The 21,430-nt window shown below is 42.9% G+C and overlaps 1 long non-coding RNA gene across 1 annotated transcript; it reads right to left on the bottom strand.

The window, feature by feature from the left end:
* Window positions 1–5,031: 5,031 nt before the first annotated feature.
* LOC121013561 (uncharacterized) lies at window positions 5,032–5,880 on the bottom strand. The gene is made up of 2 exons (XR_005782772.1): window positions 5,745–5,880; window positions 5,032–5,653 (listed from the first exon to the last, which is right to left on the bottom strand). It is a non-coding gene; the product is annotated as an uncharacterized LOC121013561 (long non-coding RNA).
* Window positions 5,881–21,430: the final 15,550 nt, after the last annotated feature.

Consider the following 21,430-nt stretch of genomic DNA (forward strand, 5'->3'; position numbering starts at 1 on the left):
CCCTTCCAAGCAAGAACTGTCACATGACAAGCAGTGCAGGGCTGTGTGGCTGGTAGCCCCCCATCCCCATCAGGTGGCCTGAGCATACTCAGGCACAGCTCTCGTGGTCACTGGGAGACATCCTTAATGCAGAGTACATTCAGGAGAAAATAAGGCAAGTAGCGGCCTTTGCTTGAAGCAAGAGGATGGCCAGGTCGTGCCCTCTTCCTCTTTCAATTGGCCTCCCTGGCCCCGGAGCACAGTCATCTGGGAAAAAGTCAGTCGTCTGGTTGCTCAAAGGTTCTTCTAGAATGAGAGATCCCCCGTGGGTCCCTCAAGATCTCCCAAGCCTGTCTCGAGTCCTGCATCATGAACCTTGGGGGTTCTCTTCATGGCTGCACCTCACGGCAAGGGGTTCAGCTTCCTACAGGCAAAGCAAGAAGCGGGGCAGCTGAGCTGGTCTCGGCAACTGTCCCATAAACATCTCCCCTCCAAGGCGAGGGACAAATCAGGCCTTTCTATAGGATGTAGCTCCCTCCTACAGAGCCCCGTACCCCCTCCCTCGTCACCCTCACCCGTCGCCCACATGTATGCAGGTTGAGGGATGATCCAGTTTGTCACAGTAACAGGATCCTCTCTGCCAAGTAGCCCAAGCCCAGACCGGTAGGCTGACTCCCATTAGAAATTCAGAGCTATAAGGTCATTAAAAATAGCTTGCTTTACTTTCTCCCTTCTTAGGTATTCCTCAGACACTCCAAAAACTCAGTCTCATCAGCAAGCTCTAACAAGACCACATTTGCATTTTGTCTTTCAGAAGATTCATTTGAATCTGTCTAAGGAAATTAAAATACAGTACAGTTCTCTTTTTAAAGTCTCGTCACAGTCTACCGCCCCGATCACCATGGCTCCTGACAGTCTGCCTCATCCTACCTCACCAGTTGTTTTCACAGAGTCATGGTCACAACCTCGAGATGACTTGGCTTTAAGTCTGGTAAAGCATTTTTAATAAAAACTTCTGCTTCCGTTGGAAGAGTGGGTAATGGGAACCAATCTTTTCACAAAAGATGACTAAGAAAGCTGGATGAAATTTTAAGAGGCAAAATATCTTGAAATCATCAAAAGGCCTACAGCATACTGATGAATTACCAGTCCCAGATGCAGAAGGGGTGGGAATCCAGATAGGTAAGCCTGGTATTATAGTCATTTTTGTATTGGAATTATTTGCCAGTTGGAGAAAGGTAGCCAAGAAACTGAGCCATACTTTTGATGACTTTACAGAGTTGGGAGGGGGAAAAAAAATCAGTGTCCAGAGCCGGGCAAGATACGAATTCCGTAAACTATCCCTCAACGAGCTGTATCCCAGAAGTAAGGGTAAGCCAGAAATAAACTACAGATATGCTGAGTAGCCTGGAACATATCAAATCTGGAACTTGGATAAAGTTTGTTCTGAAGTATTAGTATCCCCAAACACTTGGCTAAAGTAATTGTATATTCTTTTTGGTGGACAAAAAAAACATCATTCTAGGCTTCAAGTTGTTTGTGCACTTTGTGTTTGGAAAATTCTTTGTCAAAAACCATGTGTTGCATGCATTCAAAGGTAACCGGGCATTTATGGAGACTGGAAGCTATGAATGTAATCCCTAGCCAACAAAATTGGCTGCGTAGGTTCCAGATACTGGAATTTTCTTAAGTTTATTTATTTATTTTGAGAGCGAGAGAGAGGTAGAGAGCACAAGCTGGTGGGGGGGGGAGGGGAAGTGGCAGAGAGAGAGCGAGAGGTCAAGAATCCCAAGAAGACTTCACACTGTCAGAGCCTCATGAACTGGGAGATCATGACCTGAACCAAAATCAAGATGCTGGATGCTCAAACGACTGAGCCACCCAGATGCCACTGGATACTGGAATTTTAAGATAAAACTATGAACAACTTGTGTTTGCCAACTTCAGGGAGATAAGAGTTAAAACTGTACAATTCTGGCAGAAAATAGGAAACAAGGAGCAAATTCATTACCCTAAAACTGAAATTTTTGATAATTGAAATCCAGAAGTCAATCAAGTTAAGTATACTTCACAGTACACTAGGCATAGCTAAAAGAAGAAATCGTGATTTGATCCACGATGAAACACAAAGACGTAAGGATGAAAAATACAAAAGAAGAAGGAAGAAGCATAGAAAATACATTAGGAAGATCTTATATGCATTTCACTGGGATCTCAGACAGATAACGGGGTGGAGGCATTATTTGAAGAGACGGTGGTTGAGTTCTTGAGAAGCTGATGAAATATGGCCCTAGCCACATCACACGGTGCTCCTGAAATGCATACTACAAGATGGTTCTTAAAAATAAAGGAAGACCCATCAGGTGTGGTCGGTCAGTCACGTATCCGGCTGCGTCCAGTGTCACATGCTTATATTCCCATCTGGTGTTGAGTTGGTGCTCCGCACAGGGCCGACTGTCCCTGCTGTAGCCTTGATTTTCTACTGCACGATCATTTAGCCTGGCAGATTTCTCCCACGACCATGCAGTGCTCAGCCCCATAAAATATTCTGCTGCTCTTATCCTGCTCTGGCCTTGGGAGAAACTCTGTGAGGCTGTCTCATGCCCATCTGTCCAGATATACTTTGGTATATCTTTGGTATTTTCTTTATTCCCACCACCCGGTGATCCTGTAGAAATTCTGAGTTCTGATTTGCTAACCCCTCTGAACTTGACTCCCAAGATCCGTGGTGGGGAGGGACGGGGAAGTGTCTCTGGTCTCTCCACCCTCGAACGTGGACAGACCCCTTCAGGGATCCTGGTCCTCACTGTCTTCCACCTCAATCCTTTCTCCTAGAAACTTTTATCTACTTGCAGGTGGGAAAACTGGTTGAATCGGATACTTTTATTCTAAGTCTTCTCCCTTATGTCCACACCAATGAATCTGTCCCCCAAAGGACAAACATTTGATTCTCTGTCAAGCGTCCTTCTGGGCCACTTTTTCCCAGAAGCAATGAGAATCGTAGGGGGAAGCAAACAAACAAACACACAAAAACAGAATAAAGGGGGAAAAAAATCAACCCAGGAACAAACTTGAATAAATAACTCAAATATTATTTTACAACATATGAAGCCAGACGTCTCAGTCAATCAATTAATGCAGACATATTTCTCTAGATAAATAGACATAAAATACCCTAAAAGTGCGGTGGTAAAATTATACAATTTTTGGCCTTGTCCAGTCTTCATGCTTCTCAATAGTCCTCTACAAGTGCACCAAAACAGTAAGGAGTGATTTTGCAATTATTTATCTAAACCTATGAGAAACCTACCATGTAAATGTGCCAGAGTTCATAGTGGAGCCCAGGGTACTGGCCCACATATTTCAGGAATCCAGGAAATGTAGGCAATAATGTGGACTCCCTGTAAAAAAAAAAAAAAAAAAAAAAAAAGGAAGAAAGAAAAAAGAAGAGAAGGCCCTTAGGGCTGAGAGCCAATTCTTAGGTACTCAGATTGAGAAACTTTGGAAGGCTAGATGGGCTACCTTAAATTTTGGAGGAAATGTACCCCCAAGAAAAACGGGAATACTCAAAGGCCTGGGCCCCCCTCTCAGGTCTCAGAGAACAAGTACAAGGACTCTGTGGAGGAGTGGGCACCACGAGGCCATATTTGGAAGTGCCGTCACACCATCGTCACTTAGTGACAGCTTCTCAGTCTAGCTTGTAGAGGAAGAGCACAGAGCACAGAAGGCCCTCCTTTGTGCAACAGAAGCAGCCTAGAGACTGCAGCCTGGGGAACAGTAACACGGTCTCCTACAACAAGTGAGGGACAGAAAAAACGAGAGCAGCGGTGGCAGCCGGGAAGCAGAAGCTGGGTGAACATATAGGCAGCAGGCGGCGTCTGCAAAAGGCACAGCAGCGGGGGTTGGCAACCACAACAAAGAGAGTCCAGCAACAGGAGGAGAGTGAGTCACTCGGGGGCCTGCGGGAGGGCAGCACGAGGAGGAGGAGGAGGACGACGGAGGAAAGAGGCCTCCCTCCCGATGGTAAACATCCCCCAGATGAGCAGAGCCAAACCAGGAAACGGCAGGATACCCACCTCTGATTGCACAGGCGGAGGCTGGGCCCTCACCACAAAGCTGTTACATCAGAATATCTGGAAGCAGAATGTAGGCATTTGAATTTAAAAGAAGGCCTTAGGCTGATTTTTGAGCAGTGCTGCCCACAGATCTGAGCAACTGGGAATCCTAGACCATGACTTTTAGATAACCTTCTTCCAGCCACGCTCCTCACAGTGCAAGGCGTCATAGGGGTCAGGGGAACGTGCCCACGCATACACAACACCCCCGACCCAGACCGTGCTCCTGGTGCCCAAGACCCTGGATTCCACGCCCAGATAACACCGGGCCGCTTCCAGGGCCTGATGGACCGTTCCCCACATCTGTTCTCCCATAGCGGATAATGCTGTGTGGCATACACAACCCTGACAACGAGCGTTTGCCAAGGTGCTTGGTGGGCTTCGAGTCTGGACTTGTGTGCTGGGCTAACCATGTGTGTTCTCCAAGCCTCTGGCCCCGGGGCACGAGGCGGAGTGGGAAGAGAAGGGAGCCTCCCCCTTCTCTCCCTCCGTGCACACTTGTGACCTGGGCCCACAGATGTTAGGGACACCTACTGGTCTAGACTAGACACTTTCTCCTTATTTTGGCTCTGTTTTTGAAATCATAGGGGGGTTGCTTCGTGTTGTTTTGTTCTTGTCTTGTCTTGTTTTACTTTGTTTTTAAGAAATGGAGAGGGAAAGAAAGCTTTAGGGTCAGAGTGCCAATTATAAAATAAATGGATGCTAGAATTTAATCCCGCTGTGACCTTACCAGCTCTTGATGTTTTCCCTTGACAGATGAAGTCTTGGAAACAAGGCGTTCATTTCAAGAGGCATCCTAGAACTTTGAATTCTTTCAGATAAAGTAGTATCCGTGGCACATTCATTCTGGGCTATCCATTGTTCTAGACAGTGGATAATTCAAGTCGTACACATGGAATGCAAACATGACAGCTGCACAAAGGAGTATGTTTTTTAAAAAATTATGTTTATTTATTTATTTTGAGAGAGAGAGAGAGAGAGAGCATGAGCAGGGGAGGGGCAGAGAGAGAGAGGCAAGGAGAGAAAGCATCCCAGCATGCTCTGTGTTACCAGTGCAAAGCCCTGCATGGGGCTCGAACTCACAGACCGTGAGATCCTGACCTGAGAGGAAACCGAGAGTCAGCCACTTAACCGACTGAGCCACCCAGACACCCCAGGGAGTATGTTATTTTAAGGGAGGTGCCCCGGACGTGCTAACTGCCATAGGAACTGAGTGTATCTTCCCTTGATTCTCAGGGTGGCCCCCTCTGGAAGGAGACACACACACTCAGGCCACCGTCCTAAATGAGGTCCCTGCGCTTTCTAGGCGTGGGGACAAGCAAGAGTAGTGAATGATCCTTTGTGTGTCTTTGCTTTCAAGGATCGCTTTTGCTTTCTGTTTTTTGGTGTTTCTTTCTTTTTTTTTTTTTTCACATAAGCAAGGAGACAGGCACCACTTCTTCGAATGTTTTCCTTTTTTTCGGTGCGGACCCATCCCCTGAACGTCCTCCCTGATGACAGGCTCCGCCTCTGCCACTCGCACTTGGACTTTGATAGGCTAAGTGTGGTCGTGTGCCTTTCTGGGTGGAATATGGGGCAATAAAACTTGAGAGGAGATTCGATTATTCGCACCGTTGGTCAAGACAGACCCACATTTTGCCCTCGACTTACCGTAACACAAGCCCAAGTCATCTGACTCGGTGCAGGCAGACTACCCCAGGGTAGTAGTGTCTGTTTCACTTTTTTGCCCATGAAGCCGTGCCGTGGAGGATAAAAGCAGCAGAAACAGGAAGCAGTGACCAAGGAGCGAGCTGGGAAATTCCAGCTGCCCTCCTGCCCTACTTATAAGGAGTAGAGGTGACTCATTGTTAAGGAGCAAACAGATGGTGACTTGGCTAACAAAATCCCGTGCAATAGTTAACCTCTCTGGGCCATCGCTTCCTCTTCCGGGAAAAAAGAAAACAGACAGGTTATTATATTTGGACACCTGGATGGCATTGTTCAGTACTGGCATGAAAACACGGGCATATGTATATTTGTTTGAACATGCCGTTTCTCATGTCCTTGAAGCCAGCCTTCTCCTGGAACATTGCTGTCCAGAGAAGACGAGCTGTACAAGAGAAGTCTCCACAATCCAACAGCAGCTGTGCAGATGTGGGAGGTCCGCCATTTGGAAGGACAAGGAATTTTCAGGTCTGCACGCCAATTGGTAAATTCTCAAGCACACCCAAACATAGAAGTCCAGAGGCCCAGGCTATAATCCTGGCTCTACACTAAACAGCTACGTGGCCTTGGTTTCCTTATCTGTGAAATTGAGAAGCTTGACTTTTAAGGCCCCTCCCCCTTTATTCTTGTTGGACTTTCCATTAAATGTTTTATTTTTGAAAGAGAGGGTGAGAGAGAGAGAGAGAGAGACTGAGTGGGGAAGGGGCAGAGACACACACACACACACACACACACACACACACACAGAATCTGCAGCAGGTTCCAGGCTCCGAGCTGTCAGCACAGAGCCCAATTAGGGGCTCGAACCCATGAGCAGTGAGATCATGACCTGAGCCGATGTTGGAATCTTGACCAACTGAGCCACCCAGGCGCCCCTCTTTTTGGACTTTGGAAGAGTTGAAAATACATGTCTGTATCACCCACTGTCTCACCATCTATCTACCATAAGAATAAATACTTACAGGAGGTACAAAATGTTTCTGTTAACATTTTCTTTCACTGTAGAGACGGGAAAGTATCATATGGCTGGTACTGGGTCGAGGGTAAGATACCACTTGTAATGGAGTTAAAAACAATTCCTTACTTACCCCATTGGGCTGCTGTAATCATCCAATGAGATCACATCCTTGAGAAGTTGATCATGTATTGTGCTCTATGCAAATGCGCTATAGACGAAACGTGTTCCCTCAGCATTCTAAGGTTGAAACCCCTTGCTTCTGCTGTGTGAAGTTACAACACAAAGATGGCAGTCTGTGAACCAGAAAGTGGGATATCACCAGACGCTGAATCTGCCGGCATGTTGGCCTTGGACTTGCCGGTCTCCAGAGCCGTGAAGAATAAATTTCTATTGTTTACGAGCCACTCGGTCCGTGGTATTTTGTTACGGCAGCCTTGATGGAATAGGACAAGATGCTGATACTATTCCTAGTAATAAATGTAAATATATTTACCCAATAAATATTGGTCAAGCACCTTCCATACATTAGATGTTGTGCCGAACACTAAAAAGACACTGACCCTGGGGCGCCTGGGTGTCTCAGTCAGGTAAGCTGTGCTCACAGCTCAGAGCCTGGAGCCTGCTTCGGATTCTGTGTGTGTCTCTCTCTCTGCCCTTCCCCTATTTGCGCTCTGTCTCTTTCTTTCTCAAAAATCAAAATAAACATTGAAAAAAAATTTTTTTAAGACTCTCCCTCTTTCTCTCTCCCTCTGCCCCTCCTCTCCACTCGCACTCCCGCTCTCTCTCAAATCAACAATAACAATAATAATAATAATAAAGACACTGACCCTCTTTTTCCAGGATTCTCCAGGAAGCCAAAAATCTCAGGAAAACAATGACAACTTTTGTCCTTAAAATTGTTTTCTAATTTATGAAAAGTGTGAGACCAAATAAAGGAACAAGTTGCCAAAGCCGTTTCTTCCCTGTTTTCAAGTATTACGTATCTGTTTAAATGTCCGTGCAGCACACGTGAAGAAAAACATACCTGAGATTCTGCAAATCTCAACAGATTTCAGTGCTAGGTGAGGAGCTAACAGGTGCAACAGCCTATTAACTGTTGGGACCACATATAGTGGTAAGGATTTAATGGGCTCCCCAGCAGTGACAAGAGACAAATGGATGACAGCTTCACCGTAAAGGATGACAGAAGACTGACCTTGGGCTATGAACAATGTGTCCCGTAGCCTTGTGGCTGCAAAGCCCACTGCCCCCCACCACCACCTTTGCACTTTACGCTTGGGTAACACTGCGCTTACCCGCTTCTGGGTCCTTTAATGTGACACGCTGGCTCAGGCTGCTGCATTTTCTCATTCCTGTCCTCAGCCTGGAACAAGTAATTCCCCATAACTCCCTCCTTCTTCTTCCTCCTCCCTTCTCTTTCCTATCTCCCACAGGCTTGAATACTCTGCTCAGTATTCAAGATGCCACTCTACTTCCTTTCCTGCCCAGAGCCCCCTAATTTCCCTCCCCACCCCTCACATGCCCCCCATCTCAGTCTCTGTGAGGTGCCCTTTCACTGCAATCTGTCAGCCTTATGGTGTCATAGCACTTATCACCGTGTGTGAGAAACTTTTGTATCTTGTCTATTTCTTCCACAAGCACACTGGTTCTAACTGGAGTGGGTTTTGTCCCTCAGGGGCATGTGACAATGTCCGGTGACATTTTTCATTGTCACAACTTGGTGAGGGTGGGGGGGAGGGAAGAAGTCAATGCTACTGGCATCTACTAGGTAGAGGCCAGGGACGCCGCTAACCATCCTACCGTGCACAGGACGGTGCCCACGACGAAGGGGTTTCCAGCCCCAAACGCCAGTAGTGCTGAAGTTGAGAAACTGCCCCGGACTGTAAGTTCCTTTAGAGCAGGACTTTTTGGAGGCCTCTTCCACGGGAGCCAAGCACAGTGTCCAGTGCTCAGCAGGAATCCAGACAATTGCAGAACCAAATAAAATCAAACTCGAAAATGTAATTGAACAAACCTTAACTACACTTGTATAAAAAAGCTAATAACTAATTTGAGCACGGACCGCAAGCCAAAGGGAAATCAATAGTCAGGGTGAAGGTTGGCGACATCCATCAGTCATGCCCTGACCCTTCCTCGGATTTAGCTCTCTCCAACGTCATCCTTTCCTCCTTTCTATACTGTCTTCCCTCTCTGCTGTCATGTTGGAATTCCACTGTGAGATAGGAATTTGCAGAGAGTTGCAATAAATTTTTCCACATTTGCGTATCAGAGGCATGCATTCAATTTGATTTCAATATTTAAACATGTCAATTACGGAGTGACAGGCCGGACACTGCAGGGGGGGGGCGTGGTCAAACCAGCCGAAAAAGAAACGACGCCTATCCCAATCCGGGAAATTTTAGGAGCAGTAGAATAGAGGAAATATGGTTTCATTTTCATTAACGCCGTCAGGGGATGTGTCACAGACGAGAAGGCCTTTGATTTAGGTCTTCACATACGTTTCATAAAGTGCTTTAAATATGCCACACATCTGTGATCGTATTGTCTCTCCTTACCTGACACCTTACCGGCAGACTTAGAAGCGCCACCCACGGGCAGTGATTCAGAAGCTTGGGCTGGGTGCCACCCTCAGAGTGTGTGATTCAGTGGGTCTTGGGTGGAGCCCGAGAATGTGTATTTCTCGAAGGTTCCTCAGATAATGCTACTGCTGCTGCTACGGTCTCCTGATCATACACTGAGGACCAATGCTTCAGGATAATCAGCCAGGTATTTCTTGCCTGAAATTCCTTGAAATTCATCCCTTTGCCTGAAAATGTACAGTCTTCACTTGGCTAAAACAATAAATTCCCAGTGTTGGCAAAGAAAGCAACTTGTAGGTTTCTGCAAGCAGGAGAAGAGAAACACACTCCAATCTATTCCTGTGGGAGGGTTCAGTTTTCAAAGGTAAATTAATCGTCAGACCCACTCCAGTGTCCAGGAGGAACGTAATTATTTATTGGAAAAATATCATAACTAACATAACGTTCTTGAAGATCTTTATTATTAGGAATAAAATATTGTTTTTGTTTATGCGTTAAACTCAGGCCCCTAATATCTAGACTTAGCACTCCTCACAGGCATAAGAGCATATTTGAAATGCTGTCAACTTGTACTTTGATTATAGCTTTTGGTTACTTGAACCCAATGCTTCTGTTTAATAATTCCTGTATTGTTTTCTCCTCCGAGCCCCCCAGCCCCCATTTTCAATCAATCTTCTCTTTCTTCTATGTCCTTTGTCTCTGTCCTTTTATAATTCTGGTTGGTCTCCTAGGCTATTTTCTCTCTTCTCCAGTCTCTCAATGGCATGTCTTCAATCATTTCTAAGACTTGCTACACAAGGTTAACCATTTTTGTGCATCTTAAAATGTTTAGCCTTTGATCTGAAAATAAACGCTAGAAAATTATAATGGCTTATGAATATATTACATATAATATTAAGTTCAGAATAGTTGACATGCTTCATGCTATATGTCATAAATATGCTAAGCTTAATTTCAAGCAGATGAAATCAACACGAAAGCACACGCATTTTTTTTTTTGTGCACAACTTCTTTGTACCTGCTGTTTATTACCGTCAGCCATAGGAAGCTTATAGGTGTGGTTTTCAAGTGATCACTGTGCATACGTGTATATTCACTTATGAGGCCAGTCAGGCCCACTGAATACTTGACCTCAAATACACATGACTGTACCTTCCACATCTAAGGGCAAGAATTAATTTCTTTAAGCTTCCTTCACAAAAGAATGTAGTGAAAGTAAGAAATTGAGACCTTATTAAAGAAACGTATCTATTAGGAACATGGGCTAGTGGTAACTATAAGAAAACACTCAAGACTTTTTTTAAACCATGACTAAAATAAAGACAGCACATGAAATAAAGAAATTATTGATGCTGTTTGGAATCTTAGATTAATAGAACTGAATACTCTGTAATTAATTTCCCTTTGTCATTTCTCACTCTAAATTTTCCAGAAGACCATTTTCCCCAAGTTTCAATAAGAAAAAATATAAACCGTAATTTTAAATTTATACTATATAAACTATAAGATTATAATATTATACTTATAAAATGGTTACAAGATTATTGGCTTTATTGCAAATCGCTATGCTGGTAAGTGGCATTGTTTAAATGTGTTTGATCCTTTCTGATTTTACCAACTTAGAGTTTTAACTCCTATCATCTCAGTTTATACTGTGTTTCAGGGATTTTAAGATTTATAAGTAGGGGCACCTAGGTGGCTCAGTTTGTTAATCGTCCGATTTGGGTTCATGATCTCACGTTTGTGAGTTAGAGTCCTGCATCAGGCTCTGCACTGACAGCTCAGAGCCTGGAGCCTGCTTCAGATTCTGTGTCTCCCTCTCTCCCTCCCTGTGTCCCTCCCCATTTGTCCCTCCTCTCTCTCTGTGTCTCTCTCTCTTTCTCTCTCAAAAGTAAGTAAATAAACATTTTTAAAAAATTAAGTATTTATAGGTAGATGCTCAAAAGGCTCTCCATACACTGGTCTGTTTTTGTGCAACTGAGGAGTTATTTTTTAAATCTTGCTTCTAGTATACATACTAATATGTCATGGGTTCTTTCCAGAAGTTATTCTGGGGGCACCTGGGTAGCTCAGTCCATTGGGCATCCGACTTTGGCTCAGCTCATGACCTTGTGTTCGTGGGTTCAAGCCTTGCTTTGGGCTCTCTGGTGACAGCTCAGAGCCTGGAGCCTGCTTTGGATTCTGTGTGTGTGTGTGTGTGTGTGTGTGTGTGTGTGTATGCCCCTCCTCTGCTGTCACTCTGTCTCTCAAAAAATAAAATAAAATGTCAATAAAATAAATAAATAAATAAATAAATAAATAAATAAATAAATAAAACAAGAAGTTATTCTGGCCAAAGGACCCTCCGAAGCAAACAAAACTGAGTTCACGCCATTGTAATAAAGAAAAGAATGCAGTGTGAAGGCAGGGATTGCTTCAGCATTCATGACCTCTTCCCACGTTTTAGTAGAAAAGTCTCTGTTCATTTCTGTATATGAGCAACATTGATAGGGTGATTGCAGTGTGCTAAGTTTTATATGTGTTATTTCATTTTGCACTTAAAACTGCCTTACAAGATAGATTATTACTAATATCCTTATCTTACAGCTAATGAAATGGAGGTTTCCCGAGGTTTAGAGCTGTGTCTAAAGTCACACAGTGATAAGGGGAGGATTTGTGTCTGTGCTGCCAAAGTGAGCATGGAAGGGAAGGGTTTGAACCCAAGTCTGAGCCAGGGTGAACCAGTCAGAGTTCACCAGCCCTTAAGCTGGACTGCCATTCACCTTTCCTCACATCGCTGTTCCTATCCTCTAGTTACTTCTGGTTTCTAGGTGTTCTCAATGAAAGCGATTTGCAATTTGCTGATATGGGATTAGAATTCATTTTACTAGAATTTGTTACAAGACGGTACAAGGGGGGAAGGAAGGAAGAGGATGAAAAAAAATGAGCTTTTTTTCTGACAAGGGAAGACTCTGGACTTACATATTAAGCAACTAAAACTCCTATCACAACAATAAAACCAGGGCTGACTAACATGTTCTTTGCATGTATCTCCGGGGCCCTGCACAGAGTAAGTGTTTGATAAATGTTTGTTGGACTAAATGTGGAACCAAATGAGTTCTAGAAGTGTTGAGGGGGTCTGATTATAGGTAGAGCACCATTAGATGTGAAGTGTGTTAGGAAAATATGGATATCTGATTTACAATACTGAATTAACTGCCCACATTACTTCCTCAACATTGGAAAGTTCCAAAGGTCTGTAGAAGTTTTGATTATGAAACAAAAGTATCCAGCGTAATAAAGTAATTATTATAATGAAGACTGCTATAATTCGACTACATGTTTATTGAATGGCCAAGGCAAGCAGGCACCTCACAACACGTATCTGGAAGCCTTAATTTGTTCTCGATGGTGGCAAAAAAATTGTGACGTAACTATTCACACTGTGGTCAGGAGAAAAAATGGTAGTGATTGTAACCATATTTGATAAGATTGCTTTTCTCTAAATCAGAAACATTCTAAATGAGGTTAGGGATTTGTGATTCGAGGCTAATTTACAATAAGGATCCATTTATTTCTGCGATTTTTGTAGGTTTTTTAAAGTTTATTTATTTTGAGAATGAGAGAGTGTGAGTAGGGGATGGGCAAAGAGAGAAGGAGAGAGAGAGATTCTCAAACAGGCTCTGTGCTCCCAGCACAGAGCCCATCAGGGGCTCAAACCCATGAACTGTGAGATCATGACCTGAGCCTAAGTCCCATGCTCAACCGACTGAGCCACCCAGGCGCTCTTTGTGTTTTCAATATAAAGCAAGCTCTGTCTTCTTCAAAAACATTGTTTTTAACATTGATTCCTGAATTTAGTATGTTTAAAAATATACTAAAACCAAAATGGGCTATGGATTCCCACATGTCATACTAAACTCACTCAGATCTAGAATCTTCCTCCTTATAATAAAGCTCTAAAACTCTTGCCCCTTCAAATAGTCCTCACTGCATTTGAAAAACCAAGGGATCACATTTACCGACACAAATAATGAACCACTTAATTCTGCTGGTAAGACACATTTCCACAGTCACAAAAATGATCTTAGAAATGAGAATCTCAACTTCAAAACCTTGGCACAAATTATTATAGCAATATAATGAAAAAATGGACTCACAAAATGAAACCTACTTTTCAACAAGTGACACCTATGCTATCAAAGGGCTAAGATGACGATAAACCTTAGGAAAGATGGCCATGTACCCTACAAACGAGCATATGAGAAAGGGTTCCTCAAAGAAGTGGGCCCAAGATGGAAAAGAGGAATCACTGATAAGGGTGCTTGGTAGTGCTCTTTATAAATTTTTAATTCATGAATCTGAACATGTCACTCTTTACTTAAATACATCCATGGTTCCCCACCCTCCACAAGAGAAAATCCAACTCCCTTTACCACAGTTCTCAGTGATTTGACTGAAGCCCACCTCTCCAAGTTTTATCCCTTAGCATCCTCCAAAACACTCCCTAAATTCTTGTCACGCTAACTTCTGGGGCTCACTGATTAGCCTATGGGAAAAATGGAGAGGCTTCCATCCAGTGAAATAAAGAAACCTATCTATGCATCCTTGCTTTTATGGTTTCCCCTGACTGAAACGCTCCTTCCTGACTCACCTTCCAAATCCAGGCCAAGAAAGCCCTTCTCTGAGAAGCTGTCCCTAACCACTTTCCTAAACGTAGTTACTTGCTCTTTCCTTGGTGTCATACAGTATTGCTATTGCATCATTATTATTATATTTTTAGATTTTATCATTTTTAATAATTTTTAAATTATTTTTATTATTTTAATATAATCTTTCCCCCCAGTGTGGAGCACAAACTCATGACCTCAAGATTAAGAGTCCCATACTTTACCAACCGAGGCAGCCAGGCCCCCCTCTCTTACTTTATTTATTGTAGCTATTTGTTCCCTTTTAAGCTGAGAAATCCTTTAGGGCAGAATCTACGTCTTATCTTTGTAGCTTAGGCTCTAGCACCATTTAAGGTATACAGGAGATTTTTTTTAATGTTATTTATTTATTTGGACAGAGAGAGAGAGAGAGAGAGAGAGAGAGCATGCTTCTGAGGGGCAGAGAGAGAGAGAATCCCAAGCAGGCTCTGCACTGTCCAAACACAGGGCTCAAGACCACAAACTATGCCATCATGACCTGAGCCAAAACCAAGAGTCAGACACTTAATCAACTGAGCCACCCAAGCAGCCCTTACGCATACAGTAGATGTTTGATAAATGGTAACTATTGTGTAGACATACGATATATACTTAATAGCTATAATTTTTATTTGAAATGATCTTCCTACAATATCTGTGTATATTTCCCCTGCATTGTATTTTGCCTCACATCAAAATTCCTTGCTTTTCTGCTGGGTGTAGTCTTTCTCTCATTTTAGAATATTCACCTGGCTTTATTGTACACCACCATGGGGTCTGTGTGTGTGTGTGTGCTATTGCATAATTTGGAATGGAAGCGTGAGCCGAAGCTAAATCTTAGTCATGTCTTGTTTATCAAGAACGGCCCTTCAAAGATTTCATAAAACTACTAATGAAGTGATAACAAATAACAGTCATTCAAATGTCTCTCGACTTTTGGAAAGGAATTTCAGACTCTTTCAGAGTGTCCCTTCCTCCCCACATGGCCTGGTGTGTCAGAATCGCTCAGGAAGGTCTTAGAAACCATTCCCAGTTATTGCACACGGGTCCCCACATTGGTGGTACCGTTGGCCACCCTGGAAATCTGCAGATTGTGCAACTCCCGCTGTTTTCTTTTTGTTACCCTGAGATTGTTCACAGCCAGTAAGAGAGTGGCAGGGTGGAATAATATTCCCCATTTGTTATGCCCTCCTTGGGGACTCTCAGAAACCCGGGGTGGTAGCGGGCAGAGGTGAAGAGCAGCAGAGACCCACGGCTCCGGGCTACAAGGATGGGGGAGCAGGTGTTTTTTCTTTTCTTTCTCCTTCAACTGACACATAGGGTGGTTTTACTGAAACTGATTTCTAGTATCAGCTGCTACGCTTGAACATCTCTTTTATTCTCATGGACAGTGCAACCTTTGATCTGTACCAGAGTTTGGCTTGTTCAACTGAACATTTCCTTACTGTGAATTCTTGATCAGGGAGTCCATCTGCTTTCATTAGGGAGAGGCTATTGACCAGTCTGCTTTGAACTCTCTGGTCTCTCAATGTCACAGGAGCCCCTCTCTGAACAAAGTATTGGACAAAAGTCAGGCATTTCACATGACTGAATGCGGAAAAAACAATTTCCTAGAAAAGGTATCTAAAATATTATTCGTTAGACAGTTTGGGTATCTACGGTGATTGAAATTACTAAAACGTTTATTTTCTTTGGTTGCACTTTGACCTTACAGGCGGATCAAAATAGCATCGGAGACCTATCGAAGTCCAGTTGCCCCAAGTGCATACGGATTTATCTTTCTACTCCCAATGCTTCCAGATATTACAGTTATGTGAGGTAAAGCTCCTTGAAGACTTTTGTTTGTTTGACATTCCTTGACCTTTAAGGCCACACCCTTAAGTTACCCTCCCAGGTGAAAAACAATGCAGAGCAAGTATCCACCTATTTTCCTAGGGGAAGAGTATATAGAATTTGGTTTTGTTGGAGTAGCTGAGTAAATCTACCCAAGTCCTGAAGAACAAAAGTTTTCCTTGAGATGGAGGTGGCCTAATCTCCATAAGGATTCTAGACCAATCTAGGCACCTGAATATAGCAGTTGTGCTTTGTAGAATATTCACTGAGCATGAATGTGTGGTTCCTCTGTGTGACATTGTGATTTATAACAAGAATTGTGTATTTGGGGGGCGCCTGGGTGGCTCAGTTGGTTAAGCGACCAACTTCTACTCAGGGCATGATCTTACGGCTCATGGGTTTGAGCCCCACATCGGCTTTATGCTGCAGATTCTGTGTCTCTTTCTCTTCCTCTCCCCTGCTCGTGCTCCGTGTGTCCCACTCTCTTTCAAAAATAAATAAATATTAAAAAAAAAAAGACTTCTATATTTGGTATTTGTCTTGTTTCTTGCACAGAGATTCTAAAGCTCTTGGAATTTCCTAAGGGGTGACAGAGACCAGGTATCTTTTGTTATGTTGATAAGGCAACTGTTGGAAAGCCCCTAGGTCACCTAGGATGGGGTCTGGTTGCCAGGGAAACCAACCCTATAATTGAAATTTGGAACTTTCAGTCCCACCCCCCCACCCCAGGCCCCCCCCGCCTCCACAGAGGGGAAGAAATTGGAAGTTTCATCGATTACCAATGACCAAGGATTTAACCAAACATTCCTATGTAATGAAGCCTCTGTAAAAACCCAAAGGGCAGGGCTGGGAGAGCTATCTGGGTGGTGGACATTTGGAGACTTGGGGAGAGTGGTGCATTCAGAGGGAACATGGAAGCTTTGCACCCTTTCCCCACACCTCGACCCATGCATTTCTTCCCTCTGGATGTCCGTGAGTTACATCCTTTTACAATAAACCAGTAATCTAGCAAGTAAAATGTTTCTCTGAGTTCTGCGAGCTACTCTAGCAAAGTAATTGAACCCAAGGAATGGGATGTGGGAACCTCCAATCTGCAGCCAGTCAGAAGCACAAGTGACAACCTGGACTTCCATCTGAGGTCCCAAGTAGAGGAGGAGTACAGCATGCGAGCAACAATCTTGTGGGACTGAGCTCTTCACCGGTGTAATCCGATGCTTTCTCTGAGTAGATAGTGTCAAAATGGAGTCAAATTTTAGAACACCCGCCTGGTGTCCGAGAATTGCTCAGTGGTGTGGAGAAACCCCTCACACACACATTGGAATAAGGAACGGAACCCTTTTTTCCCCAAGGTATCCAATATGAGACCAGTCAAAGATGCAGACCAACCAGACCATCCCAGCAGCAAAGTACCACTTACCAAAATGTGCGGGACCAATCTTCATCCATGATGTTAAGTTGCGGCAAGAAGCAATAGCAGCATGGTCAGACCTCACACTATCAGAGCCATCATCATCACCATCTTTACCATTTTTTTAATGTTGATTTATTTTTGAGAAAGAGTGGAGGAGGGGCAGAGAGAGTGGGGGACAGAGGATCCAAAAGCAAGCTGTGTGCTGACAGCAGAGAGCCTGATGTGGAGCTTGAACTCACGAAGTGTAAGATCATGACTTGGGCAGAAGTCAGAGGCCTAACTGACCGAGCCATCCAAGCACCCCACCATCACCATCTTTAAGTGAGATTCTTAGACCATTTGGGAGAGGGGAGTCACAAGAAGAAATAGTGATTCTTACGGGGGTTAGCATAGGAAAGCTTAAGCGTCTCACACATGAAGTCAAGTACATCAGATGACTCTGGTTAGTAAAAGAGGTTAAAGAGTCATATTTACGTTATAATTCAGAATATAAATATCTTCTCCAATAACTTTTAATTAAACTCTTGTAATGTTTGCCTTTTCACCGCCGTGTAAATAAAATCCAGCCACTAACCAATGAAGAAGAAGGCTGGAGGGCTAGGACACGACACAAAAACAAAAATAACTTGTTTTTCTAGCTTTACCTCCCTCAACAAGGCCAGAAAATAGTAGAGTGGGTGACTTTGGTCAAGACTGAAATGTTTCAAAAGTGAAAATCACCAAAATACAGCCTCAGCCCATGTGAGAATACACACACACACACACGCGCGCGCGCACACACACACACCATATATGCACACTTTCTCTCTCTCTATGTCTCTCAAATACATCAGGCATTAAATGTCTAGAGGGATTTTTTTTTAAATTTTCATACATCATGTTTAAGAATTGCTTCCACAGAAATGACAAGTCTTAAATTCTAACTAGTGGCTAAGGCCTCTATTTTATGACTCAGACTTTCAGTTCTTGTTAGGAGAGAGGAGGAACACAGTACGTCTTTATTTAGTTTTTCTCCAAAGCTAGTAATCAGCTAAGATTACTATGAAGGTTGAAGTTATGGGACCAATGAATTCTCTCTGTTTTAAGGGATGGAAGGCATACCGTGATTATCTGTGGTATATTAAATTTCCTTTCTAAGGACAAGCCATTAATGCATTTTTAAAAATTCTTAGAGGAGATTTTTCAAATCCACTTGGGTCATTCAGTGTCTTTACTTGTTTTGGAGATAATGTGAGGAAATCCAAGCATGTCAGGAACTGCGGGGTAAAACAAAGTGTAGTCAGTCCCTTCGAAGTCCTTCAGTTGGCTGCACTTTTTTTCACGTGCTATAAATGTTACATGAGAGTCAGCTGAACTCTTTCCTCTGTCCTCTGTCCCTTCTCACCCCCACATCCATCTGAAAGATAAAAACAGGTGAATGCTCTGTCTACTCAGACTTTGCAAAAGTAATAGCAATGGCTTTGATAATTTTCCCGTATAGTTCTTCTAACCTGTGACATCATTTCATCGTGGTGACTCACATTTGGGTAGTATTGGCGGGACTTGGGATATTTTCCTGTTTGAGCCTTCCACAACCCAGTGTGATAGGTAGAAAAGGAGGTGCTGTATTCCTGTTATACAACAGGAGAAAAGGGAGCCTCTCCAAGGCCAGGTGATGACTAACGCCCGTCAGCTAGTAGGGGGAAGCCTGGCTCGCCTGACTTCTGGGCCTGTGTTGATTTTACCACATTGTTTTACTTCTTTCCAACTCTTATGTGAATTTCCACCTGCCGTTGCCAGCAAATGTAACATTTATATTTTTCTCATGGGACATGATTCAGCAAAGGAGGGGAGCTAATTTAGACCGTTCTCTGGACAGGTTGCGCTGGAGAGAAGCACCCATTTATATCTCTGGGAAGACTGCACAGCCTTTACATGAAACACCATATATATCTCCAGCCGAAACCAAAGTGGCAATGAATGTGTAGAGCAGGAAAAATGAGTCGCCCAAGAAATTTTTTCGGAGATTCCATGATGCAGGTCAATTTTACAGTCTTAACCTGCGTTGTTAGTATCGGTGGAGAGTAATTGAACGTATGCTTCTAATTTCACAACTATGTTTAGATTTCCTGTTACTGCATCGCATGAGATGCTGAAAGCGTGAACTCGGGCTTATTTGCCTTTATATTATTGCAGATTAGCACAGCGCCTTGAATTTAATAAGCATTTGGTAAATGTTTGGTTTTGTTGTTAAGCATTTGACAGATACCCATAAGCCACGTTCTGATCTAAGGCGACTAGTCATCAGAGCTTTGTAAACAGAGCTTTAAACAAAACTTCCTTGTTTTGAGGTACAACTGACATGTGCACAGGCACAGGTTATTCTTCAATAGATGCCCTGATAAAGATAATGTTTGCAATCCTATTTCCGACCATAGCATTTGTTGAGTAAACTGAATTTTTGGCTCATCAATCATTATGACTTGGTAATAAACCTCTGTGTGTGTGTGTGTGTGTGTGTGTGTGTGTGTGTGTGTGTGAAGGCGTGAAAAAGACCAACAATATGTTTAGATTCTACAAGCACCTAAGCATTGCGGTATCCTTCCTTAGCATGGCCTCCCCTCCCATCATTCTACTATAAAACCATTCTCGGCCAAGTATGTTTGTTTTAAGATAAAAAAAAAATAGAAAGAAATACCTGTTACATCTCACCATATGTGTTTATAATACAACATAATGTATTATAAAATAAATACTTAACATATACTTTGTATCATATATTTTTTAATTATCTATGATATGTACTCAATCTATACACGTACTCATATGTATATGTGTGTGCACATTTGTCTCTTTTCCAAAAGAAATATATTTAATGAATCTACTTACTCTCTACTTCCTTGTATCTTAAGGTCAATAAATATATATATAGACATTAGTAGGATGTATATAAATCCTGAAAGACCAAGAATTATCCTTCAGAAAACATTACATCAATTAGAATTTTTCAATGTATGGTGGTGGATGTTAACTAGACTTATTCTGGTGATCATTTTGCAATATATATAAATATCAAATCATTATATTGTACAGTTGACCCCGAAGTAATATTGTATGTCAGTTGTACCTCAATAAAAAACAGCTGGAGTTTTTTGAGTCCAAAGCATCAGAAATCAACTCTGGCTAAGCAAAAAGAGTTTGTTATGTCAGATAAAACACAAAATCTAGAGGAAGCCTGGAGAATCAAACTTAGAACCAGCACAGAGTGAGAACTAAGATCACTGGATTGCTTTCCCTCTTTCTGGGCTGCTTCTGCTGCTGAAATGAACAAATGAATGCCAACTCACTTGGTTCAATGTTCAGAGTCCCGAGAAAGAGAACTCAGCTGCTTTAGCTTTAGCCTTTTGTTCACACTTAAGTTTGGGATCAGGGAAATAATGTAGCATCAACCACATGTCCTGAGGTTGACATACTAACCCCAGGATTTCAGAATGTGGTCTTATTCGGAGACAGAATCTTTGCAGAGGTGATCAAGTTAAAATGAGGTCCTTAGGTTTGGACCCTAATCTAATATGAGTGGTGTCTTTTTATAAAAAGGGGAAATTTAGACACACACACACTCACACGCGTATGAAATTTAAGACATTATGGAGACTTGGCAAGTCAAAATTGGATGGGGAAGCCCAGCAGGCTGGAGACTCAGGAAGAGAGTTACAGTTTGGAGTTCAAGGGCAGTCTGCCAATGAACCAGAAAGAGCCAATGTTGCAGATGGAGTCCAAAGGCAGTCTGCTGGCAGAATTTCCTCTGGTTTGGGGGACATCAGCCTTTGTTCTATTCAGGCTCTCAACTGATTAGATGAGGCCCACCCTCATAATGGAGACCAATCTGCTTTATTCAAAGATTTAAATATAAATCTCATTCAAAAAGACCCTTACAAAAAGATACAGAATAATTTTGACCAAATATCTGGGCACCTTATGGCCTAGCCAGGTTGACACATAAAATTAACCATCACACACAGTTGTTCCTCTGTGTTTACATTCTTAGCATATCTCTGTGTGTCCAAATTTCTTCCTATATGGTCATACTGAATGAGGACTCACCTTGACAGCCTCATTTTAACTTAGTCACCTCTTTAAAGGCCTTAGCTCCAAATCTAGTCACATTTGGGGGCACCTGGGTGGCTCAGTCGGTTGAATGTCCA

This window comes from Herpailurus yagouaroundi, unplaced genomic scaffold (genome assembly GCF_014898765.1).
Source record: "Herpailurus yagouaroundi ecotype Mexico unplaced genomic scaffold, PumYag 199, whole genome shotgun sequence".
NCBI lineage: Eukaryota > Metazoa > Chordata > Mammalia > Carnivora > Felidae > Herpailurus > Herpailurus yagouaroundi.